The sequence below is a fragment of the Chiloscyllium plagiosum genome, chromosome 2 (genome assembly GCF_004010195.1).
Source record: "Chiloscyllium plagiosum isolate BGI_BamShark_2017 chromosome 2, ASM401019v2, whole genome shotgun sequence".
Classification (NCBI taxonomy): Eukaryota; Metazoa; Chordata; class Chondrichthyes; order Orectolobiformes; family Hemiscylliidae; genus Chiloscyllium; species Chiloscyllium plagiosum.
The window spans coordinates 80,218,052-80,239,988 of NC_057711.1; the positions used below are offsets into that span (position 1 = coordinate 80,218,052).

Genomic DNA, 21,937 nt, shown 5'->3' on the forward strand with positions numbered 1-21,937 from the left:
GTTATTTCAGGAACAGTACTGCTTCATGACAATTCTATTAGTTCACATGTTTGATGTTAACTGCAAAATGCAAAAAAAATTTGACATGAAGTATTGCTTTGTGTTCACCTTGACTTTTTTGTATTATAAAATACTCTTATTGGTGTGCTGTTTTATTTTTGGTTATACCTAAGGCAGCTGCTATTGTTTCATGTGTTTGAAACTGTTTATGAAAACAATATGTGTGATGCTGTTAAAAATGTATTAAGAGAATTGCATAAGGATATATTGAGCCACACACAAACATCTTGGATCCAGAATATGATCTGTGCTGACCTTAAACCAACAAAGCATGGAGTGACAGCAGTGAGCTATGATAGTCCGGGCATTAGCTGGAGAAAAAGAGCGAATGTGGACATTAGATGAGGGAAGAATTATGCATGCCTAAGGCTTTCCTCAAACTGTTGATCATTAAACACATGCCCGAAGTACTGTCATTAGCTGAAGGACTGAAGAGCAGTTAACATGTGCCACTCTTTCCAGGAAGAAAGGAAGAAAGAAGGATTGAAAAACTAGACAGGGGATATATTAAGATTCATTACATCCTGCTTTACAAGATTTTGTGAAGTCAGAACATGTTACAGTTTGGAAAGTGCTGTTTATAATGTATAAATATTTAATGGGTCCGCGTGGCATTCCCGTATCTGCACTTTTACTGTTGGCACCTCCATTAAAACCCTGCACATGACAGCATTGAATATTCAGACCACCAACAGCAATGTTTTGCTTCTGTATGGAATAATGAATTGTAGCTGGTTTTAGATATGGGTAGGATCATCTTATCTATAACACCTCCTTCAGTCAAATGGCATATGAAAACACCTGATTGATCCAGTTTTTTTTACAGTGGAATGGCAACTTTTCTGACCAGCTTTGAGAACTGTTATAGTATATGAAAATCTTGTGTTCTGTATGCACAATCACTCTCTGGTCATCATGCACCAGATTCACATTTTTGTGCAGATGAAAAACTGTCTCCAGAAAAACAATAGGGAGCAAATCACTGATTTGCAGCTCTGAAATTTCCAAGCAATTATCACTGTCCAGATTGATCTCTGCAATTTTCAAAGGAATTACAATCGCTTGTTTTCTCTATTACTTAAATCAGTAATTTTAATTAAATTAACCAGATTAACAGTCAACCATGACAATAATGTTCAATCCAGAGACTAACTTAAGGATCTCACCATAGTAAACATTCACTTCCTTGTTTCAATTGAGATTCAGTGAAATAAAGGCATTGATGAAAGCAAAAAAAACTTTGTAAATTTAGTAATTTAATTTCGAATGCCATCTATAGTCTAAAGCTTACTACTTTGAAAGCAATAAGAGAATAAAGAGAGCTAATTATAGACAAATGAGAAGAAATTGCACTGTATTGCAAGACAGATTTGCTTTCTGACACTTCAATGAACACAGTGAAGATGGTAAGCAAGTGTCTGAACCTGGATTGGCATGTGATTGACACTCTGTCAGAATTTCAGTTAGTTATAGAAAGAAGGGTTAAGTTCCTCAATAGTTCTAATTGAGACCAAGAAGACCTCTCAATATTTTTCAGCTACAGATAAGCTACAAGTTCAAATCAATTTTAGGTTACACAGACGTGAGCTCATGTCAAATTGACAATAGCCAGGTGAAATGATCAACCAATTCATATGCAGGTATCAATGGAAATGTGTGGAATGTGACTTCATCAAAATAACTTAACTGAAAGAGTATGTAACTGCTCAGTGCCTCTAAACTCATTAAATCATTCAGCATGGCACTTAAATCAAACCCAAAGAATGAAGCACTGACAAAAAAACATACAAGTTTGAAGCAATTATAGCAGACCAGCAGCATTTTCAGATGCTTGAATTCCAAGTAACTATTGCAGCTATCAACAGATTCAGTAAAACATACAAATTTTATATGGAATGTTGCTTGTCTCACCCTCCAAAACAGTGTCCAATATTTTGTCACATTGCAAGCTAAGAGAGCATTGGGATAAAATCTGTCTGAAATCCAATTTCCCTTAAACTACAATGTAATGATTCATAGCAACATATGAAATAAAGGCAACAAAGAAACAATTTAATAATGATTCCAAAGTTCCATCCATGACATCAAAGCATGACAGTGAAGCCCAGAAAGTATCTGCAACATTACGATTTACAGACCCCATTCAAACAGTATATATGGTCAATTTGACAAGCCACATAGATGTTGTCAGGAAAGTTGGCACCTTTAACCTCATCCAAGTAGCATACCCCAAAAGGCATTGGACGAAGTGCACTAAATATCAAGATTGGCATCGACAAGTATCTTCTCTTTCTAGATCTTCCAAGATTTGTGCTCAAGATATGGGTACAATGTGGTTAAATCTATTCATAATTATCCAAATCTTTATATTGGGTCTGGCAACCATTGCATTGGCATTATCCCTCTTTACTGTCAATACAGCTCAACAGTATTGATACCTGAAACCTATCATATCAATGAGACAGTAAGATTTTCTATTATTGGTCCACTAGCATTCATGGATCCACATATTAACACATGTCACAATGTAACAGACCTATCAACCTGCAAATCCAAAGATTCCACAATGCAACATCAAGTTCATCCACTTGGTCACAGCCAAGTAGAATAAATTCAGCAAACTATTTCAGACTATCACCAGCTGCCTGATACATCCCACTGGTCCCTAGCTTGCATGTTCATTCAGGTCATTCAGAGACAAATTTGGATTCTCTAAGAATGTAATCTTTAGAGGCAAAATAAGTGATACTTCCTCAAGGTCTACATCAAGACATGCCAGACCATATGCCTATAGGCCACATCAATGCAGAAAAGATAACAGAAATTGATGCATGTGTTTATTGTTTGCCCTGACTTAAACAAGGATATCAATTAACAATTTCTAATCAAGTTGTGTGAAACATGTCTACACCATCAATGTCAACAATTGAGAGCACCTCTCTTTCCACTCAACATTTCTTCTGAGCTGTAGTGTAACAGTGGCACTGACATTTTCATATCAAAGGCATGATGACATATTGGTGGTTGACTACTTCACTAAATTCTCTTCTGTGCGCTATTCAGATAATAGAAAATGGACCGCACATAAACAAATCTTAGTGCATTAACCGCCCTATTCAGTTAGTTCAGTTTTCCTCAGTAAATTTGGTCAGACAATGGTCTGCAATATATTTGTGCCTTGCAAGACCTTTACAGGAAATTGGGTGTTCAACATATCACTCCTTCTTCTGTTAAATAATCTCATAGAATGCACTGTCTGGACAGTAAACTTCTCAATAGTCAAGTTAGAGTGACTTGTCAAGATTATCAAGTTATGTTAAATCTGAGTGTTATTCCTCAAGACAAAGGCTTACCTTCACTGGCAGCTCTCATATTTGGAAGACAGATGCACCCAGTTCTACCCTTCCATACTTGCATCACCAATGCATCACATATTGTTGGAAAGAAGGGAGAAAATGTTATAACAGCATGATCAATGAGCATGCAGATTGTATCTCAGATTGTATTGGGGATTCTTGATGAAGGGCTTATGCCCAAAAGTTCAATTCTCCTGTTCCTCGGACACTGTCTGACCAGCTGTGTTTTCCAGCACCACACTCCCGACTGTATTGAAACAGGACAAAGAATAAGAGATTGAGATTTCTGTACAAAAATGGGTTTGTGAAAAGCTATTAATTTTCTTGTGTCCAGCTGAGGTGAAACAATACAGCAATGAGCAATAGTCAAGTCCTGTAAAGAAAAAGACAATATATTCAAATTAATCATCAATCACTCATCACATATGATGATATCTCAGATACTGAAGATACCATTGCAGTATTGTCCATGCTTTGGACACTTCGGCCAGTTTATGTGTTAAAAACATTTTCCCCCAAGTGCTTATGTAAGTGAGGCGGACAGAATGGCACAGTTTGTGGTTCAACTCAATTTTATTAACAAAATATTCCTTATTATAAACACTTGGTAAGCATTTCCCAAATTCTCACAATATTTACTCGCTATCTAGCTATATCTGTCTAAGGAAAGCTGTTATTCACAACAATCCACATATTTGAACTTGGTATTTAGAATCTCCTTCCTCTCTGATGTGGGGCTGCTCTCTTCCATGAAGGTTGATGTGGCAGGTAGGGGCGTATCTTATCATGGGGCTTCTAAAGTTGCCATACGGTCTTTTGCATGAATCTTGCTGTGAGTCTTCACTGAAGGGTAGTTTTCAGCTGTGCATTTTTATCCTCCTCATTCTGGACCTTCCAGAATGCTCTGTGGCCTTTAAGCAATGGAGTCATGGAGTCAAAGCATCCAATGGGATCACACCAACACCCTTCACTGTTGCCATGCTGGGGAGGTGTTAAGTGTGCATCCTGAGGCACTGACTGGAAGTCAAGGTGCCGGAATGTCTGTTTGATACTTCTCCAATACACAACCCTCTGCCTAGTTACAACTGGTTCCACTTGAACCTTTGTAACCTCTTTGACCTTGATTTCCATTGTTCTCTGTGGCTGCTGGCTGCTGGTTGTCATTTCATTTAGTTTGACCAATTTTCTGTAAGGCTGTGGGTCAATTAGAATGTCCAGTTTTGGGCCCATCACTTGACCACATCAGACAATAACCACACATCCATGACAGATGAGAGTTATCAATCTGCCATAATTCACAGAGTGAAGTTATACAGCCAAATCATGATACCTTAATAGGGGTTAGTTCTCATTGAATCATATGTCTGCTAAGACATTATCTTTATATGTAGAAAATTAAAAATCACACAACACCAAGTTATAGTCCAAACAGCTTTATTTGGAAGCACTAGCTTTTGGAGCACTGCTCCTTCATCAGGTGGTTGTGGAGTTTATGATTGTAAGACACAGAATTTATAGCAAAAGTTTACAGTGTGGTGCAACTGAAATGATATATTGAAAAAGACTTGCATTGATTGTTAAGTCTCTCATCTTTTAGAATGGGCATGTTGGTTTCAGTTCTTTCATATGTAAATCCCAGAACTTTTTTAAAAGTAACATTCTCAAGTGAACTTTAACAATAGGTGCCCCCTTCCCCCACCTCATCCTAGTTTCTAACCTCCAGCTCAACACTGTCCCCTTGACTTGTCCGGACTTGTCCGACCTGCCTAGCTCCTTTTCCACCTATCCACTCCACCCTCTCCTCCCTGACCTGTCACCTTCATCTCCTCCCCTACTGATCTATTGTACTCTATGCTACTCTATCCCCACCCCCACCCTCCTCTAGCTTATCTCTCCTCGCTTCAGGCTCTCTGCCTTTATTCCTGATGAAGGGCTTTTGCCCGAAACGTCGATTTTGCCTGCCCTCGGATGCTGCCTGAATTGCTGTACTCTTCCAGCACCATGCATTGAAGGTGTGAGGTTAAAGTTTGTCAGTGTCCCAATGTTTAGACTGATTCTATTTCTAAAAAAAGGAATTTACAGAAGCTCACATGGATTCATGCAGTTTTTGAGCAAAATAAAATGTAATTCTGCAAGTACAAATTCACCCCATATTTGTGCGTGTGTGTGGTGGTGGTGGGGGGAGGTTGTGAGTGTCTATGAGAGAGTGTGCATATATGTATGTGTGTGAATGTAAAGGGGTGTAAGTCTGTGAGAGGGTGCGTGTGTGGATGTGAGTGTGGGGGGTATGTATATTTGAGCATATGAGAGAGAGTTTGTGAATGAGAGAGGGTCTGTGAGAGTGTATGGTCTGTAGGAGTGTTTGTGTGTGTGTGCGTGTGGGCGTGGGCACGCATGTGTGTGTGTATGTAGTGCAGTGGGGTCACCTATAGTTTGACACGAACCCAAGGTCCCGGTTAAGGCCACCCCCATGCATACCGAAAATCACAGTGTAAACTTTTGCTATAAATTCAGTATCTTACAATCCTATACTTCACAAACACTTGATGAAGGAGCAGTGCTCCAAAAGCTAGTGCCTCCAAATAAAGCTGTTGGACTATAATCTGGTGTGTGATTTTTAATTGTGTCCACCCAGTCTAACATGGGCACTTCCAAATCTTAATGTGTAGAGGCAATGTATCTTGAGGAAAAGCGTTTTCAAAGTCTGAGATACCTCACACCTAGCACCAAGCTCATGGTCTATCGAGCAACAATGGTCCCCTTGCTCCTGTATGCATCAGAATCATGGACCATGCACTGCAGATGCCTCAAATCATTGAAGCATTATCATCAGCCCTGTCTTTGCAAAATCAAGCACATCTATTGGTAGGTTAGGTGTACCAATGTGATTGTCTTCTCCCAGGCTAATATCCCCAGTATTAAGGCACTGGTCAGACATGACCATCTGCAATGCGCAGGCCAGATGGTCAACATATCTAACATAAGACTTCCAAAACAGATGTTCTACTTTGACTCTACAATAGTAAGTGATCTCTAGGAGGACAGAGAAAATGCTATAATGGCACTCTGAAAGCCTCCCTAAATTAATGCAAAACCACACTTGGCACATGGGAGTCACTTGCCCTTGAACACTTAAACTGAAGAAGAAGCATCCATGAAGGTGCCAAATACTTCAAGCATCACCTCTGGCAGAGTCTGTGGCTCCAGGACTGGACAATTCAGCCAGTGTAGATCCCAACCCCACTATCCCCTGGAATGGATGCTCATCATCCCCAAATGTGAGGAACTGCCAAAGAAAGAAGAAAGATAGATCCTTTTACCTGTTATATAAAAAGGGTTCTCTTTCTTTCAAAGCAATAAAGGGGATGTCATGTTATGGTATAGACCCTAGAGTAGGGAGACAGTGTACCTTTAAAGGAGTTACATGTCATCACAATCTGTGACGTTTTGGTGTAAGGGTATCTGTCTTACCTTCAGTCAGGCTGTCAGTGCAATAGCGTCTGTGTAGTGTGTTTCATTGGTTAGGGAGAAAGTGAGGTCTGCAGATGCTGGAGATCAGAGCTGGAAATGTGTTGCTGGAAAAGCGCAGCAGGTCAGGCAGCATCCAGGGAACAGGAGAATCGACGTTTCGGGCATAAGCCCTTCTTCATTCCTGAAGAATGAACTTGCTAATCAGTCTCCCATGGGGAACCTTGTCAAACTCCTTACTGAAGTCCATATAAATCATGTCTACCGTTCTGCCCTCACCAATCCTCTTTGTTACTTCTTCAAAAAACTCAATCCAGTTTGTAAGATATGATTTCCCACATGTACAGACATTTTGGGTATTAGGTTAACATCTCAATCAACAGAATACATTTCTGATGAGTCAGCCCTCTGCCAGTAGTGCAATAAAGTGTCAGAGTGGATTGCATTCATACTTTAAATGCTGATTAAACTCACAGAAGAAAGAGTGCTGTCAAATGAGCTAAGCTAAAATCATAAATAGCATGGGTAATGAAGAAGATAGTGTTACAACCATCGCAATGCATTGGGTATTTAAATTATGTGGTACAAATGTAAGTCCCAATTCCAACTAGCAACTAGAATACAGGAGACACGAATTGAGGAATTCTTAAACAGGTACACATTCTTAGGGGGAGTTTTAGGACAATTTCAGATTATATAAAAAGGACAGGGCAGGGAAGACTATAACTTTACGGTTGCATTTAGACAATTGGCCCTATTCAAATTAGCTCCATATGGGAAATAATAAACTGTTTAAATTCTTGTTTTGGAATCTATCTCCTTCTGAAATTTTTTTCACCTGGTGTGAAAGAAACAATGGATGTCTCTCTCTGTCCCTCCCTCTCTCCATTTCCCCTCTCCCCCATCAACTCCACCCCCCACACCCCAACCCTCTCCCTTCCTCTGTTCACGTCACCAAGTATGGAAGAAATTGAGGACTATTGCTGTCATTATAATATGATCTGAAGGATTGGTTTTAGTTTCTATTAATTTATTTGCATGCATCCTATTCAGACAATCAGATTAAAATAAGAAAATAATTAGAATATTTTTATAGCACCTGTGGTCAGGTCCTCCCAGAGCATTGTGTAGCCAAGTTCCTGCCCTTTGGACTCTGACTGCTACTTTGAATTGAGATACATTTTTGCACCATACAGTTCAAGCTACCTCTCTGAAGTGTAGTCACAATGTAGTGTTGTGTCAGCCATGCTTCCATTATTAGCACTCTTGCTTCTGAGGCAGACAGTTTTGGATTCAAGTCTTGCTTTAGAGCTCTTTACACAAAAATATAAGTTTACATTTCCATGCAATACTGAGGGAATACTGTACCTCTGCACGTCATCTTTTGCATTTGAAACCAAAGTAAAACTCTATCTCAAGTGGAGATAAAAGATCTACAACTAAATACTTTGATGAACAAGAGGAAAGTTAACCCTGTTGCCCTGACAAATATTTGTCCATTCATCAGAGTGTGGGAAGGGAGTATGACATAAATGAAGAAGTCTATGGGCCCATGATTAAACTGACCTAGAAGCTACATGTTATAAGAATGGACAGTTCACATCGATGATTTAAGATGTTCAAGTACTAAGGAATAGGTTTCTATTTTTAGACATGCTTGTCATGGAATTAAATAATGACAGTCTTCTTTGTTCATCCATAAATGAGGGCATTGTTAAAACTCTGGCATTTATTCAAACTTCTTTGTTGTAACGCACAGCTTCAAGCCTTCTATTAGGTCACTTCTAAAATTAATGCAATATTTACTTTCTAGCATCACAAACAGACCCTAAAAATAACAGTGAAGGTCATAAATATGTCGAGATAATGTTGTCATACTTTGCAAAGTCTTTAATGCTGGAATTTATTTATTAATGTTGTATGGGCTATTACGGACCATCTGTCTTGTGTTAGCAGTGAGCTGTTTCAGATTATGGTAATGTGTTTCTGATTTCAGTTGTGTTGAAAGCCAGAACAAGGCATCTCATGTGCAGTCCTTTTGAGGCCTGCTGTTTTCAATTCCTCTCTGTAGAATGGGCTTTTATCTGATTTGTTATGGGATTCTTGTCTGTTGCCAAAACAGCTGCAAGCCTGGAATGGAATAAAACGAAGGGCCACATCAAACTTGTTAGCTCGTAAAAGCAACAGAATGTTCCAGAAACTTCACAGGGCATTTCACTAGGCTTTCATGTTTTGAGCCATTGAAGAAATATTTCAATGTCATTTGTTGTGAACGATTATAATTCTTTTGTTATTTTGCAAGTAGAATTAACACCAAAAGCTCTTTAAATAGCAAATTATTAAATGACTTCTGTAAACAAATAGGAAATATTTTGATATTGGTTTCAAACTTTGATCTACTTTTAATAACATTAATAATTGATAGAGTGAGGATTTGTGAAGGTTATTACAAGAACCTTGATACTCGATTATACAATCAAAGTTGCATTTGTGTTTTTATTCTGTATATTCCAGAAAGAACAAAGCAGATTCTTCACTTTTATCTTTCAGCTTCGTTTTGATCAAATATCATTTTAAACAGCAAAATAAAGTATCCTCAAAAACGTACTGACTGTGGACGTCCGCCTTTTGAAATTATTAAAGATGATCCTTCAGCTTTTGTGATCAGAGAAGGTAGGAATCCCCAAGCTACTGAGTTACAACGTTCATTAACAACTTATACATCCACAATGCTATCCCTTATGTCTGATTCTAGCCTTATCTAGCTCATGTAATTCTGGGAACAACTCACTACTCAGTATATGTTTGCCAAATGACCCATGTCCCCGGTGCCCATAGTAAATTTAAGACTGCTGTGCACCCTGACATATGCTGGTATTCTGAAACTGCCCTGTGGGCTGATAAAGTGTGAACTTGTTGGAGAAGCGAGAGATGGTGCTGTGATTCTCCGACAGGAATTTGGAGGTCATAAAGTCATAGAGTCATACGACATGGAAATAGACCCTTCAGTCCAATTCATCCATTCTGACCAGATTTCTCAAAGTGAACTGGTTCTATTTTGCAAGTGTATCCCTAGACAGTGTGGAAAGCTAGGGAGGGGATTGCAAGGCCCCTGGCAATGATATTTGTGTCATCAACAGCCACAGGCAAGGTGCCAGAAGAAAGAAAGTAGGCTAATTTTATTTAAGAAAGGCTGCAAGGAAAAGCAAGGAACTACAGACTGGTGAGCCTAAAATCAATGGTGGGTAAGTTATTGGAGTGATTTTGAGAAACAGATTCACATCCAGTTGAAAAGGCAAAGACTGATTAGGGATAGTCAGCATGGCTTTGAGTGTGGGAAATCGTATCTCACAAAGTTGATTAAGTTTTGTGAAGAACTTACAAGATGATAGATGAAGGCAGAGCAGAATGTATTATCTACATGGACTTTAGTAAGGTCCTGGTGGAGGGGATGGTCCAGATGAGGGGCATCCTTTTCTCATAGGATTGACAGAGGAGGCCACAACAGCCTGCTGTGAGGTCACTACCCACGTTAGTACGATCTCAGTTGAGGAGGAACAACCAACGATGTGTAAGAAGTACAATGACCTTCTTCACTCTGTTGGTTTAAGTGCCACACTCTTCTCTCTGCTACCTTGCACTCATCCTATTACTGCTCCTGCACCAACAATCATGTTCCGTCAGTTTCACTATTGTCTGCAATGTCTTCACTTAGTTCCCCCAACTTCCCACAGCACCAGCCCTGCATGGCCTCTGCGAATATGCCTTGACCTCACTTCCTTGAGATACCTTGCCATCTTTGGCCCACCTACACCAGGACTAACAGCTGTAAGCCTCCCATTGCCCTGTTCAGTTCATTCAATCCCTCCCATTCTCTGTGCCGGGGAAAGCAGCCCACAGTAGGGCAAAAAGGACCAGGATGGATGGAGACCTGCCTGACATCAGACTCCACAGCCCCAATGAGGAGAGAATCTTGGCCTTGGAAGGAGAAGACCAGGAATAATTCCGCAGCGATACCAAGACATTCATGACCTGCCAATTACCACCTCATGGGGAAAGTGAGGACTGTCGATGCTGGAGATCAGAGTTGAGAATGTGGTGCTGGAAAAGCACTGCAGGTCAGGCAGCATCTGAGGAGCAGGAGAATTGATGTTTCGGGCAAAAGTCCTTCATCAGGAATTATCACTCCATTGCAACCCTCACTATCCCTGTAACCCTGTTGTTGGTGCATATCACTTCTAACCACTGGATGTGATGCCTTCTCTTTCTTACCTTGCTGGCATCAGTGGGGTATTTACTACCTCAGCTCCATCAGAAGCTGCCTCCACAACCACTGAGGATGAGAGTACTGAGGTCTCAGAGGAAATAGCAGCAAGGATGCCTCCTGCACTAGCTTAGTTACTGATACCTTGTTGGGAACATCAGGTTTAGAGTGTTTGTGAGTGCATTTTGGTGAGCACCACATCGTGACACCTCCATGGCTGACCGAGGAAGGAACACACAGGCTGCAGTTACTCAGAAGACTACTTGAGACCAGGTCCCCGCTCACCTCCAGGCAGGACAGGACCCAGTGGTATTGTCAGTCAGGGGCTTCCTCCACATGCAAAGGGAGGAACAGGAACAGCAGTCAGGAATGTGGGATGCAATGGACCTCATCGCCCAGAAGCTGCAGGAATGCACCTAAGCTCCGGGGACCCAGGTTCCTCAAGTATGCAATCGTCTGGCTGCTGCCATGGGGAGCTAGGCCCAACAGCTTCAGAGTCTGCTGGAGAGGTGCACATGCCTGGCTACTGCCACTGGCCCTGAAAACTGAAAGCACTGCCACTGGGGTTGGGGAATCTGGCACTCACTCCGTGAGTCCCATCTTCACAAGGAGAAAGGATGATACTAGAAGGCACCAAGCTGAAGACTGAACCACACACCATCACTCCTGCCTGTGCAGCAGATGTGTGAATACTCAGAATGAGAACACTTGACAGAATGTCTGACCGTAGCCTATCCCTGGACTGGTATTGGAGGCTGCAGTTCACTTCATGTTCAATGTAAGCTGTTGGCACATGGTGCACGTGTGAGTTTGATGTAGCACTCTTACAACATTCTGCAAAATGTTCAGCCCATTGTCTGAGGACTGTTGACCAGCACGGCATGCTGTCTGGTTGTGTGACTGCACTAATTGGCACTGCAAGACAAAACAATGTAACATAATGCAATGCAATGGAAGGCAAGGCATGAATGTTGCAAGCAGACAGGTAAGTGTGAAGTGAGAGAGTACTATGAGAACAGGCAGTGTATTCCAGACCCTAAACACTTGATCAGTTAAAAAAAATCACGTCATTCAGCCTATCATGTTTGCATTGACTTTGAGCATTTTGGCCTAGTGGCTAACAGCTGGCTTTTCCCCATACCCTGCATGTTGTTTCACCACCCAGTATCTTCTTGAAAGCATCAACCTAACCTGCCCCCATCACGCTTTCAACAATGTAGTTCAAACCCTGACCACTTAACAATATGAAATTCCTTCTTATGCAAAACACTTTAAAACTGTGTCCTTTGGTTTTTGAACCTTTAAGAAAAGAAAGCACCTCTCTCTAGCCACTTTGTCCACACCAGTCATGATTTTGAAAACTTCTGTTAAATCTCCCCTCAGCCTTCTTCTCCCCGTTCTTCATCTAGCCCCATAACTGAACTGTCTCATCCCTGCAACCATTCTTGTACATTTCATTAGAATTCTCTCCAAAGTGTGACATCCAGAATTGTACACAATATTCCAGCTTAGTTCTAATAATGCACTATCCATGTTTAGCATAAGCTCCTTGTTCTTGTACTTTATGCCCCTATTAATAAAGGCCAGAATACTGTACGCTTACTCTACCTGTACCGTCACCTTTAATGAGTTATGCACATGTACATCCAGATCTCTTTGTTCCTTGCCCCTTTCAGAATACTACCTCTTTTTTCATACTATCTCCTTATGTTCTTTGTACTAAAGTGCATGACCTGACACTTTTCTGTATTGAACTTCATCTGCCACCTACCTGTTCACTCCACTAACTTGTCAACATCTTTTTGAAGTTCTACACTGACTTCCACACTGTTTACAATTGTGTCACCCATAAACTTTGAAATTGTGCCCTAGATCAGGAAAACAATTGTTCCAATATAAACCCTTGGGTATTCCAGGACAAACCTTCCTTCAGCCCCCAAAATATCCATTGACCATTGCTCTCTGTTTCCTATCACTCAGCCAGTTTTGTGTCCATTTTGCTATTGTCCCTTTTATTCCACCAATTATCACTGTGTGTTGTGTAGTACAGTATCAAACATCTTCTGAAAGTCCATGTACAGGGGTACACCACATTAACAGCCATGACCTCATCAACTCTCTTTATGGGCCTCTTCAAAACTCTTTAGCAAGTTAGGTGAACATCAATTTCTCCTTAACAAATCCATTTTGCCTCTTCCAAATTAATTAAGCTATATTTTTCCAAGTGACAACAAAGGCCATCCTGAATTTTATTTTATAGAAGCTTTCCACCTTTGAAGTTAAACTAACTGGTCTGTAAATGCTGGACCTATGTTTTCAAAGATTTTTGAACAAGAGCATGATATTTGCAATTCTCCAATCCTTCAGCGTCACCCTGGAATATAAGTAAGAGTGAAAGATTATTACCAGTGCCTCCACAATATCCGCTTTAACTTCCTTTAATATCCTTAACTGCATTAAGATCTGTCCTTGTGTCTTTTGCTTTCTGCCTCCCTGAGTAAATTTGCTTTTTGGTCCCTAATGGCCCCTATAGCTCCCTTACCACCCTTTTATAACTGACGCACGTTGAAGAATTTCAGATTTCCTTTTTTGTTAGTTGCCATTCTTTATTCATTATCTCTCTTTGTTTCTCATAATTGCTTTTTGACTGCTCTTCTGTATTTTCTGGTTCTCAAGTGAATTTACTACCTGACACCTGTCATAATCATACTTTTTCCCCCTTAACTTCATTTCTATATCATTTGTGATGCAGAAGGCCCAGGATTTATTTATTCCAACTTTCCCTTTTGAGGGACTATATTTTGACTGAATTTGATCCATCTAGTGTTTGCAGATATCCTATTGTTCAGCTCCTGTTTTTCCCTTTAGTATATGTCACGCTCCATTCTTCACCCATTGGAGTCAGCCCTCTTTCTCAGTTGATTATTCTTAGTCTGGATTGATCAATGTTAAAGTCTCCACTGTAATCCTAAATCTTATGATACAATGATCACTGTCACCAAAATGATCTGTGTCTGTCACTTGGTTTATTTGACCCACCGCATTCTGAAGAAACAATTCCAGTAGTACAACTTTTCTTTTGGACTGAACACACATTACTGAAGGAGATTGTTTTGAACACAATGTTGAAACACTTATCCATTTCTGCTCCTTACATTACCACTGTCCCAGTCTGTATAAGTTATTAAAGTCCTGCATTTTAGTAACTCAATGATGTTTCCACCTCTCTGTAATTTCCTTGCAGATTTGATCTGTTCATGGTCTGCTCATTCCACCAGCCTATCTGGATCTTCTTGAAGCTATCACCCTCCTCATGGTTAATAATGTCAAACAGAACCACATATAGACAAGGAGAAAGTGAGGACTGCAGATGCTGGAGATCAGAGCTGAAAATGTGTTGCTGGAAAAGCGCAGCAGGTCAGGCAGCATCCAAGGAACAGGAGAATCGACGTTTCGGGCATAAGCCCTTCTTCAGGAAACATTCCTGAAGAAGGGCTTATGCCCGAATCGTCAATTCTCCTGCTCCTTGGATGCTGCCTGACCTGCTGCGCTTTTCCAGCAACACATTTTCAGCCCACATATAGACAACCCCTGGATTATGAAAGGATCCAGTTTCTGAATATGTTCACAAGTCAAGTGATATACAAGTCGGAACATGTTAAGTCTAAAACATATTCATTCAGAAGTATGACCAAACGTTGTCAAATCATTAAATTAATAGTAATAAACATTCTGTTTATATTTCAGATCTCCCACATTTGCAATATTTTGCTTTATTAAATCAATTAAGAAATTATTTTAATTTTTATTTAAAAATCCAGGAAAAGTGAGCTTTAGAAATGTGTTTTGCAGATTATAAATTCTTCAGCCAATATATCTTCAGCTGCTATACCCTAAATACTAGCATTCCTTCCTAAACTTCAAATCTCTCAGTCCTCCTTTAAGATGTCCCATCAAGTTTAATTTACCTCAATACCTTGTTATGTGTTTCAGCATCAAGTTTTGTTTGATAATCTATTGTGAAGTGCTTGTGGTGAATTTACTGCATTAAAGATGCTATATGAATGTAAGTTTGATTTGATTTGATTCATACCAGTTGCATGTAACGAGGTACAATGAAGAGGATTGTCTTACATACATTAGAGGCAGATCATTCTATACAAGTCAGTCAGGATAACAGAACAGAATGCAGAATACAATGTTACAGCTGCTGAGAAGGTGCAGAGACAGACCAACATTAAAATTTAAGAGGTCCATTCAAAAATCTGATAAGAGTGGGGAAGAAGCTGTTCTTGAATCTGTTTGTACGTGTATTCAAAATTATTGTTGTCATAATAACCAATAATACTATTAAATATGGTTTACATGTCTACAAAGGTATTGGTTAAATCATTGGTTGATTACGTTTCATGTTTTGTTGTTAAAAATGTTTAATTCTCTAAAGTAACAATGCACATCAAGAACTTAACTGAACCATATGCAAAAAGAGTAATCATTTGATTTCTGTTAATTTTATTAATAGATTCTTTGGACACCTATAGATTCTCTGTAAAAAGAACAATAAGACTATTCTGCTTGATGTTTATCACGATTACCTTCACAGGCTGGGGACACACATGGGAAGTGTTGTCAAATGAAAGAACAAGCAGCTTTCTCTGTTTTCTGTATTAAAAATCACACTTCATTTTTCATGAAATCTGATTCAGTGCACTTGTGATAGCACTCGCTGAATGTGAAATAAACAGAATTACTAATTAAACATATGCTAAATTAGTAAATGCTGGAATTAAGACATTTACTGATGGAAACATTGCTCTGTTCAGTGACCAGTATTAAGTCACCAAAGTTGAAAATCAGATTCCTATTGTTATTATTCCCATTTTTTTTTTCAGTTGAAACTGCAATATGATTTCAAGGAATTTGTTAACAAGTTGTATTTCCCCTGTTCCTGTGAAGGGATAATGACACATCTGTTTTCAGTTTGAATTTACATATGTTACAACTATAATCTATGTCAGCCATTATTCATTGGAACAATTAGCTTTTTTTGCTGTTTGCAGAAAGACTTGTTCACATGATCACTGCTTTGCAACACTAACTTTGTATCACTGCAAACAAAACTAACTTAATGAAGGCTGTCATTTGCTGTACCAGTCAGCATATTTACAGAACGTGCTACTTTGAGTTAAAATTGTTCACAAAAATTGATTGTAGTGTGCAACATATAATTCCAATTGGCCCCTTGTAATCAAGTTAGTGATGACTGAAAATTGATAGTTCTGTGTCAGGAAATATCACATTACTAACATTGTTCTTAGCATTTTCAAAGGAATATAGATTGAATGGAGACTTTTGTCACAATATTCAAATCATATTGAACTATGCCCACTGGTTACAAAAATAAAAACTTAATCTCAAATTGTAGTTGAAGAAATGATAGCAAACAGCTGTTAATGGTTATTTAAAAGGGATCATACAGAAGTTAATGCTTATTTAAGGAGAAAATGTAACCTTCATTAAAACCATTGGTGAGCTAAAGGGCTACTAACCCTTCTGATAACTTATTTTGGTTTCTTTCTGCACATCAAAGAAATCTGCACAGGATGTAATACAGGCAGTGGGGACTTATGGCAGGAGTCTGATGTTGCCTCTTTTGGGGAATATCTGTTGTATAAGTCCCTCTCAGGCACTTAATTGAACAGATTTGGGTCCTACCCAAGGATAAGTCCCTAGTGATGGAAATCCCAACTACTGAGATTTGCCAGCTTTATTCAATGATAGCACCAGTGGGAAGATGGTAGTTGCTGCCAGTCCCCCACACACCCAAAGCCTTGTCATCCAAGTGCTGACTGGTGAGGTAATTGCTGGGTAAGTATCCCAGGTTGAATGGGAGGAGGGGGTTGGCAGCAATGGAAAGGGGTTGGCTTTCAGTAGGCTCCCCAATTCTGCCATATTTCCTGAAATAGCCCACTGCTGGAATGAAAGGTCACAGCTTTAGGCTAAGGCTGGCAGATTTAAAACTGAAATGAGGAGGAAAATTAATTCTCTGGAAGGTTTGTAAATGTGTGCAATTCACTATCCCAGGTATCAATGGACAATAAGGCACTTGATACATTTAAGAATAGAAATATTTTTAATTATTTATAGGTCAAGGGATTATGGAAGGTGGGCAGGAAAGTGGAATTGAGGCCAGGATAATATCAGCCATGATCATATCATGGAGCAGGCTCCAGGAGTCGATTTGACCACGCTTGCTCCTGGTCAAAAAGTGTGGTGCTGGAAAAGCAGAGCGGGTCAGATAGCATCTGAGGAGCAGGAGAATTGATGTTTCAGACATAAGCCCTTCATCTTATGTTCTATGTTCTTATGTTACCCTAAAACTAGGTCCTTTATCAGATACAGAATGCCTTGAATGAGGGATCCATCTTGGGAGTTTACAAGTAGTATCTCATGGATATTATAGTTGAACTACCTTCACAATGGCATTATGTGTCACTCCCCCACACCCCTAATGATGGATTGAGATCCTTTGGTGTCCTTAAAAGTGGATCAGAGAAGTGTCATGAGGTTCTTGAGGAATTGGCAAATATTGGACGTCCATAGAAAAGGGTGCATCCAGCTGGTGCGTATATCAAGCCTTGAAATATTGCTTTGTGCTGAGCAACATAAAGGGTCTTCATAGCCAGTATTGAACTCAGGTTGCCAGGTACCTGCTCCGGCAACCATTTCAAGAATGGTTACTGTCCAGTTTGATCGTGGCAGCTGTGATGATAGGAAACCACACGTTAATGAGGTGAGATATGGAGTTAACAAAATCATTAATAAATAATAACCTCCCCTACTAGACATCTCGATGCTGCTTAATGAAAGTCTCACCTCAACCACCAACCCCCACTGTAACTTTGTCAAAAGGAGCTGAAGTTGCTCCCAATATTGAGATAGGCATCACTGGGCTTATGGCATGATTCTGCCATATTTCCCTGCAAAGCGTACACCATTCAATCTCCTATAAGATTCCGCCTTAGTTCACCCTGTGAATTTAGAAACAATAGTGGAGAGGAAATACTGACCGAACATATATTCTCTAAGATAGGAGCCCTGAAGCATAAGTCTGCTATTTGAAATGAGGTACTTATTTTCAATGGGTGAGCACTTCCATTGCACTTGTGACAAAGTACTTGTGGACAAAGTACATGGTCATTGCTAGGTTCCTAAGAGGTAAATGGAAAATAACATGCTTATGGTAGAGAAGCAGCAGAGAGGTAATCGTGTGTTATAAAGAAAAGTTAAATCAAATGTTAATTGTCACTAGCAGATGCTCTATAATAGAAAACACTGTAATCTATAGATTACAACACATAAAATATGGCTGTATCGGTAAAACGATTAGTCTGAGGGTTAAAAGCTATTTCCAGTGGCTTAAGAAAGCCAATGCACTGTTCCTTTCCAGGGTTATGTCCCTAAGCTCTATACCAAGACTATGACCTTGTCTGTGTTTTTATTGGCAAACTCTTTGGTCCTCAGAGTCATAGATTTGTCCATATGATTGTTAGCTGTGGCTTTTTTATGACCATGCTCTTAGGAATGTAAACACTTTAGATTGTTCCATTATAATGAATTATATTGCAGATATAGTTTTCATGCTCCAGAAAGCCTCTTGTGGATCTTAGAAGCTTTATCCTATGTTTCTCTGCACTTTACATAGTTGCATTAATGTACAGATCATAAGCAATAGACAGAAAACAAAAGGCAAAGTTTTACACCAGTTTTCCATTATAACTGAGATCACATTCTCCCCATGTCTGCATGGGTTTCCTTCAGGTGCTCCGCTTTCCCCCCAAAATCCAAAGATGTGCAGGTTAGGTGAATTGGCCATGCTAAATTGTCCATAGGGTTCAGGGACGTGTAGGTTAGGTGTGTTAGTCAGGGGTAAATGTAGAACAATAGGATAGCGAAATGAGTCTGAAGGGTTACTCTTCAGAGGGTTTGTTTGGACTTGTTGGGCTGAAGAAGCTGTTTCCACACTGTAGGGATTCTATAAAGAAAACTTCAGTGCTATCCTGTGCTGTAGGATTTGGCCTTTCATTTAACTTTCTCATGTTAAAGGCAAATTTTGATCTGAAAAATCCAACATCCTTCTGAAATACATGTGCTCCCACTTTCTGGGAGGAAGTACCAAAGTTACTGAAATCTTAATCACAGTATGAGTATGTGAGGCTCTAGCCTTGTGCCTAAGTTCTTCAAATTAATTATTGAATTTTGGAATATTGCATGCAATTCTGGTCTCCTTCCTATCAGAAGGATGTTGTGAAACTTGAAAGGGTTCAGAAAAGATTTACAAGGATGTTGCCAGGGTTGGAGGATTTGAGCTATAGGGAGAGGCTGAGCAGGCTGGGGCTGTTTTCTCTGGAGCTTCAGAGACTGAGAGGTGACCTTAGAGAGATTTATAAAATCATGAGGGGCATGGATAGGCTAAATAGACAAAGTCTTTGCCCTGGGGTGGGTGAGTCTAGAACTAGAGGGTGTAAGTTTAGGATGAGAGGGGAAAGATATAAAAGAGACCTAAGGGGCAATTTTTTCACACAGATGTATGGAATGAGCTGCCAGAGGAAGTGGAGGAGGCTGGTACAAATTGCAACATTTAAAAGGCATCTAGATGGATATATGAATAGGAAGGGTTTAGAGGTATATGGGCTGGATGCTGGCAGGGGGGACTAGATTGGGTTGAGATATCTAGTTGGCGTGGATGAGTTGGACCGAAGGGTCTGTTTCTGTGCTGTATGGCTCTATGACTCTATGACTCTATGTCAAGCTCATTTGGAAAGGAGTAAAAACTAAGGTTGCTAGGGTTTCATGAAGCCTGGAGTATGCACTGTCAGAGGTGTACCTAACAAAAATAAATTACTTTCTTGAGAGGACTGGATTTGCAACCTGTCTAGAGGATTCCAAGGAGAAGGTAGATATTGTTGTCTTTCAATATAGCCCCCTTGTAATTGATGCCTCAGGCAAGATCTATCACCCAGATATTCCTATCATGGTTACAAATAGGATTTCTGACCCTGATTGGATTAAAAAATATACACTTACTTTTCGATGTCTTCTCCACTGGTGATTCCAGGTTGAAACCTCCAGTTGCAAATCTGTTCAGGAATTGTCAAAACTAGCAAGGAAGATCTTGATAGAAACCATTGCCACTTTTGTGGCAGTCACTGTTTCATGTTCTATGATTTAGATGTTGAGTGGCAGTCAACAAGAGGCTTTCTGGAGCATGAAAACTATGAAAAGGTAAATATGTAAAATAAGTATGGGGTTAAGATGATTGTTGGTTGGCAAGCTGGTGTGCAAGATGAGCGAAATGTGTAGTGTGCAAGGTGGGTCAGATGCCAGGTGGGTGTGATGGATAGAGTGCCAAACAGAAGGGCGCCAGATGGATTGTGTATCAGACAGGGAGGAAGTCATGGTCCAGATACGTGAATGAGTGCTTATTGTAGATTAGAGGGCAGGGTTGGTGGGGCAGCGCGAGTCTGTAATTTCAAAATACTTTCACTGGCCTTAATCTCCTATGTAATGTCATTGAACATTTTGCAACATTGTACCCAGATCTTGGGGACTATGCTGTTGGAATGTCTGCACTGGCTATTTCATTGCACTGCCTTTACAACATTGGTCTGGAGGAAGTCCAGTAAACTTCAGGTTTCCCTGTAGATTAGATGTCTCTGTTCCCTTCACCACCAAGGACACCAGTGCAATATCAGAGAACATTGGAGCGTGGTGTCTCACGTTTTGTGCCATTCTTCTGTCCTACTCAGGTAAGATGTAGTATTAGAATGACATCCAGCACATGCTGCAGTCAAAATGCCTTCCCCTTGAAGAAGCGCACATTGGCTTCAAGCTGGTCTGAGCTAATGCTAGCTTCTCACAATGTTCCTAACCATGCTCAGGCTTGCAAACAATCAATAGTGTATTTGTGCTGACTGCACTGAGCATCATGCAAATGGAGAGGGCACTGAATTTGACATGCTACCTGATATAAAAGGAACTGGTGTGGGTTAATTGCATATTGTGATTGCTGTACCTGTTTATTGGGTCAACACCATTTTGCCCCAGAGAGTATATGGGTTCAGTCTTTAAATGAAAGATGAATTCTATACTCCAGACATTGCTGAGTACCACTGGATTGGGAGAGGAAAAACAGGAAGGAATTTTATTTTGCAATTGTAAACTCTTGGATATGGTGATCATTTCAAATTTGCCCAATAGAAACTGCAGCTCAGTTTTCTCCTCACTGCTAATGTACTTATTTTAACTTCTCTTCATTCTCTATTCAGAAGAATTCACTGAAGGCCCTCTGCTGAAGAAAAGAAGTTGATGTCGGAAACCCCTTCACTGTTTGGAATGTACTATAATAAATTACCTAAACAGAAAGAAGGTGTTATCTAATATGAGGAAACATCTCAGAGCTTTTCACAATTTTACAGCAAAGGGTTTTAAAATAAAATGTCCCTGAAAATGGTTGCATTTCACCTTGTACCAAATGTAGTCTGTGGTTGGGGCAAGAACTGGAAATAATAAGGAGCAAAGACAAAATGGTTTTGGGAATGTAATAATGCCACCTCACCCTAATTAGCCTCATTAATGAAGTTCATGATTGTTTCCGGTGTTGTCTCGCCACTTGAAAACTGGAATAATGAGAAACATTGCCAGAAGTCAGTTAATTTCATTTCATACATGTTTTTGTCCTGCTACTAACCTGTTTGAAGCACAAATAAGAACAAAGGACACAAAAATT

The 21,937-nt window shown here is 39.9% G+C and overlaps 1 long non-coding RNA gene across 1 annotated transcript in view; it reads left to right on the plus strand.

The window, feature by feature from the left end:
* Positions 1–21,712, plus strand: part of LOC122539291 — a 31,537-nt gene extending 9,825 nt beyond the window's left edge. The window contains exons 2-3 of the long non-coding RNA XR_006309023.1: positions 9,435–9,557; positions 21,477–21,712. This is a non-coding gene — a long non-coding RNA (uncharacterized LOC122539291). The remainder of the gene's footprint in view (positions 1–9,434; positions 9,558–21,476) is intronic.
* Positions 21,713–21,937: the final 225 nt, after the last annotated feature.